The 5325-nt window shown below is 46.4% G+C and overlaps 1 pseudogene; it reads left to right on the top strand.

Moving 5' to 3' along the window:
• The first annotated feature begins 1239 nt into the window (after window positions 1–1239).
• Window positions 1240–5028, top strand: LOC127326483 (uncharacterized; annotated as a pseudogene).
• The last annotated feature ends 297 nt before the right edge of the window (window positions 5029–5325 follow it).

The following is a 5325-nucleotide window of genomic DNA, read 5'->3' on the forward strand; positions in this document are numbered from 1 at the left end:
TTACTACATCAGCTAGTAGGACTAGTATTTATTGGCGGTAAAGGAAACTTTTTTTTGGCAATTTAACACCTATTGTTTGAAACAAACTTCAAAATTTACTCGCTATTTATTAAATTTCTTACATAACTGTACCTACACAAAATTGGTCAGTGTAGTTACCAACAATATTGGCGGGTTACTACTAATGTGCTTAGCGCTCGCCAAACCTTGAAGTACTCCCCACCTATCTACCAGAAGAACACCGCACAGCTACTCTTGCTACATGCTTTTGCCTGATCACATCACATATTCAGTCACTCACCCCTTGATCATGTCCTGTGTGATCACCATACTTGTAAGGCATGTAGTCTCACGAATGCGCGGCTGCTAGTCGGTGCCACTAGACAAGACAAATGTACAACCATAGCCAGAGAAACACCATCCGTAAATCCGTTGGTTCGATCAAAGAAGTGCCACACAAGATAGTCACCGGAGGAAGCTAGCCTACGGCTAATTTGCGCGGCACGAGGCAGACCGGGGCAACACTATATCCATAATCATACCTAGACAGAAGACTCATTGTAGGCACGTTCGGAGACTCCAGAGACTAACTCCAGATGTATGCATCAGCTGCCTGTGAAAGAGTGGAACGGTGTATCTTACTACTGACGATCACCATTGCTCACATGTGTTATTGTTGACTTCGCGTGCCACCTTTTACTACATCAGCTAGTAGGACTAGTATTTATCGGCGGTAAAGGGATTTTTTTTGGCAATTTAACACCTAGTGTTTGAAACGAACTACAAAATTTACTCAATATTATTTATGAAATTTCTTACACCACTGTGACCTACACAAAATTGGGCAGTACTGTTACCAACAATAGTGACGGGTTACTAACAATCTGCTTAGCGCTCGCCAAACCTGCAAGTACTCCACCTATCTACGAGGACATCGCGTGACTACTCTTGCTACATGTATTTGCCTGATTACATCGCATATTCGGTCACTCAAACCCTGATCATGTGACATGTGTGATCACCATACTTGTAAGGCAGGTAGTCTCACGAACATGCATGTACAGTCACAGCCAAAGCAGCACCATCCGTTTGTTCCGATCAAAGAAGCGCCACACAAGATAGTTACCGAAGAGGGGAGGAAGCTAGCCTACCGCTAATTTACGCGGCACGAGGCAGATCGGTACAGGACCATATCCATAACCATACCCAGACAGAAGACTAGATATTGTAGGTGGTCACACAGACCAAGGAAAGGAACTACGAGGCCACTTTATATCTTCTCGCCTCCGCGCACGTCTGCATAAGCAGCTAGCACCAGTGCTCTTCTAGGTGACTCTGTAGATTTCTTACACTGCAATACCTTGTGATGAAAATGGCGAGAGCCCTGCATCCACTGTTTGTCGCCGTTCTTGCCTCGTGCCTTGTGGCGGTGCTGGGTCTGTCCGGCGGCGCTGCCGATGCAGCGGCCGGGAGGAAGATGGTTGGCGTCTATGAGCTCAAGAAGGGGGATTTCTCCATCAAGGTCACTAACTGGGGTGCTACTCTCATGTCTGTCGTTCTCCCCGACTCCAGAGGTAATGATATGCTTCTTTCTTACCAGAGTTCTTTGATCTGTTCTTAACTTTATCTACATGAGTTATCCGGACCTTGACAATTTTCGAACCTTCCATTTTCATTGTAGGAAATTTGGCAGATGTAGTCCTCGGCTACGATACAGTTGCTGAATATGTTGTAAGAATATAGATCCCTCTGTTCTTTATTGTCTTTGTAGCTGGCACTAGTATTTATAGAGGTGCTAGGCAAATATTGTGCATGCAGCTTGTACTCTCAATTTTCGTGTCCAATTCAGAATGCATCTGGTCTTTCTTCATCATGTTAAGTTATGTACATAGCATGTATTCCCCCTTCCTTGTCTCTCAGCATCTTAAATCCTAACCTGTTTGCTTAATTCGTCCTCTGCTCCTCATCTGCTAACCATTTCCTTTTTGTCGAATGATGCCAATCACCATTACTCACTCCGTTCATAAATAGATGTCTTAGATTTGTTAAAACCACGTAGTATTTGATATCTTGAAGTGGTTGAAACCTCAAAATTATAGCACTTTTTTGTTTCCACTCTCAGTCTCAAATCTGGCGTTTTATGTGCAGAACGGCACGGCCTACTTCGGAGGGCTGATCGGCCGCGTTGCCAACAGGATTTCTGGTGCCAGGTTTACGCTGGACGGCAAAGCCTACCGGCTGTTCCCCAACGATGGCAAGAACACCCTCCACGGTACGTACGGTACAAGAGGATTTTCTTTTTTTCTTTTCCCCCTCTTGCAAGAGGCCATGCTAGGAGCTGTGATCGGTCATCTTTTTTCCCGTTGTTGTTCAGGTGGCCACCGAGGATTCAGCAAGGTCGTATGGACGGTGAAGGAGCACGTCGGAGGTGGCAGCTCCCCGTTCATCACTCTGTACTACCATAGCTTCGACGGAGAGCAAGGTAAGGAGTTTTGGAGCAACCACAGGCTCATAGCTACAGCTCTTTGAGTTTCCACTTGCCCTTGCAATTTTCTGGTATGACCAAGCGTTTTTCCTTTTTCTTTTCTATATCACGAGTGCGTGCGCAAGTAGCTAGATGGGGTGTGCCAGGATACATAAGACTTGTTACCTCCTTTTGCAATGAAGAACTTTGGCACCTGTGTTGCAGCTGCCTGCAGATTCCTGTGTTTGATATGTATCACAATATGGGGGAAATCATTTTGCGTGCGTAGGTATTGGCCCTTTTTCCCCTTCCTTTTCATTGTGGAATAGCAACAACAGTAGTGACTAGTGAGCTGGGCTCATGCGCATCATGCTGGTCAGCTGGCATATACACTTGTAGACGAGCCTAGTGGAACAAGAATGATATGACATGATCCAAGTAAATTTCAGGAGGTAAAATTCCGACTCGTAGAGTGTACTATACCCACTTTCTAGAGAGAGAAATTCCTGAAATTAATAGTATAAAAAAGGGTTATTTGAAGCACAATGCTTGAGACATGTTTTCAGTAGATTGGTGGCCCAGCTCTCTAAAACCTTACCTTTAGAGATGGTTTAGTGAAGATGCAAAAGATGGAGCTCGAGTGCCTCGAGTCCACTTCGAAAGGCTTTGATGTAATTCATGTTGGTATAACAATTAACAACTCTTCGTTGCAGGTTTTTGTTGGGGTGTGACTATTTCCCAATCGACTCGTTCTTAGTCAGATGATGTCATCAAATTTTAGTTACAATAATTTTTTAAACCACACTCATAAAAAATATACAAAAAAACAGTTATCGCAGGAGATAGGTATTGACAGCGGAAGGCAACATGAAGGATGATTCTTTGCACCTAACCATCACGCCACTGATAGGTCTTTGTTAAACATAGTATACGTTAGCTATTTTATAGAGATTTCAATTTAAAATTCAAATTAAGCCAAGTTTTATTGGCCGGTATTAGCATTTCCTAAGGGTAACGAAAATTTTGGTTTTCGGCCGGTTTCTGAAATTCTCGGCCAAAAACAACTCATAACTAGCACGATCACGAAGAAAATCTAACGATCTGGATCATTTTTCCTTAATTGCTTCAGTGGCGAAGCTAGAGCATAGTTTTATTGGGTTCAACTCTATTGCTTATGACACAATCTTTCGCTAAAAGCGTTGGCAGGACTAAGTTAGTGAATGATCTGCAAAAACCATTGGTTCATTTGCGGCCCATCGTTCTATACCAGCTCCAGTCACTGGTTGCATCATCATTTACAACTAAACGAATCTCATTTGCAACTCTACTTAGAATTTATATACACAAATCACAATGCAATCAAACGGTAAACAGTGCAGAAGTTAACTGAGCATAAACTAAGTTCTTAGCTAGCTGAGAACTAGCATATTCCTTTTGTTAGACCTAACAATTAATAACTGGTCCAAACATTTTGTGTAAAATACCATTGGCTAGTGCATAATTAAGGGTGTATTTTACACCCCAGCAGAAATAACACCACCCTCACTACATGCAACCTTTGTTACATTTACCTGTAGTTTTTTTAGTATTAAAAGCCATATACACCAATTGATGCAGAGGGTGTGTTCCCGTTTCGGAGAGAAAAAAAAGTAGTTCTCTCACCGTTATTGCGCTATTGTCACTTTTCCTAGTGACATGATTGCCCTATTGTTACTGAATTGATGTATTTATATGCATGGATTTTAACCAAGTAGAGCTGAACTTCAACAGGTTTTCCAGGCGACCTGGACGTGTATGTGACGTACCAGATCTCGGACGCGCACGTGCTGAGCGTGCACATGAACGCGACGGTGCGGGACAAGGCCACCCCGGTGAACCTGGCGCACCACGCCTACTGGAACCTCGGCGGCCACGGCAGCGGCAGCATCCTCGGCGAGAAGGTCCGTCTCTTCGCGTCCCGGTACACGCCCGTGGACGCCGCGCTCATCCCGACGGGGCGGCTCGCGCCCGTGGCCGGCACGCCCTACGACTTCCGCAAGCCGGCGGCCGTGGGCGCGCGGATCGGCGGGCTCCTGCACCGCGGCGTCACGGGGTACGACACCAACTACGCGCGCGGTGGACGGCGGGGAGCGCGGCGGGCTGCGGCGGCAGCTGAGGCGGGTGGCGGTGGTCCGTGACGGCGCGTCCGGCAGGGCGATGGAGCTGTGGGCCGACCAGCCCGGGGTGCAGTTCTACACGGCCAACGGGCTGAGCGGGGTGAGGGGGAAGGGCGGCAAGGTGTACGACCGGCACGACGCGCTGTGCCTGGAGACGCAGGGGTTCCCCGACGCCGTGAACCGCCCCAATTTCCCGTCGCAGATCGTCAGGCCCGGGCAGGTGTACAGCCATGACATGGTGTTCAAGTTCTCCTTCTAGCTAGTGCTAGTAGTGGTGCTAGAACTCCACTGTTGGCCAGGTTTTGGTGCATGCACCTGAATCGCTTTGTTAACGTGTACCTTCAGAATTTGATCGCTTGAGTTTGAGCTTGAATGAGAGGAATAACAGCATGCATGCTGCAGGTTTCAGGCTAGTTTTGCGTAGATGGCGATTAGGCACCTCGATCACTTTGGGGAGCAGCGAAATTGGGGAAGCTGCCCTTGTTGCCGATCCGATAACTAGCATATAAAACATTGACTATCCCTTACAAGCCCCGGTGATCCAGATAAGAGTAGCTATAGTTGATTCAAGTTCGAGGCTTGCTCTAACCCTTGATGAGTTTGAGTTTGCGGGAAGAGGGTCGTATTGGGCACTAGTAGAAGGAGATAGATTTCGAATGAGCTAATCCAGCAGGATACAATCACTTATTACTGTGTCCATGGACC

This window comes from Lolium perenne, chromosome 6 (assembly GCF_019359855.2).
Source record: "Lolium perenne isolate Kyuss_39 chromosome 6, Kyuss_2.0, whole genome shotgun sequence".
NCBI lineage: Eukaryota > Viridiplantae > Streptophyta > Magnoliopsida > Poales > Poaceae > Lolium > Lolium perenne.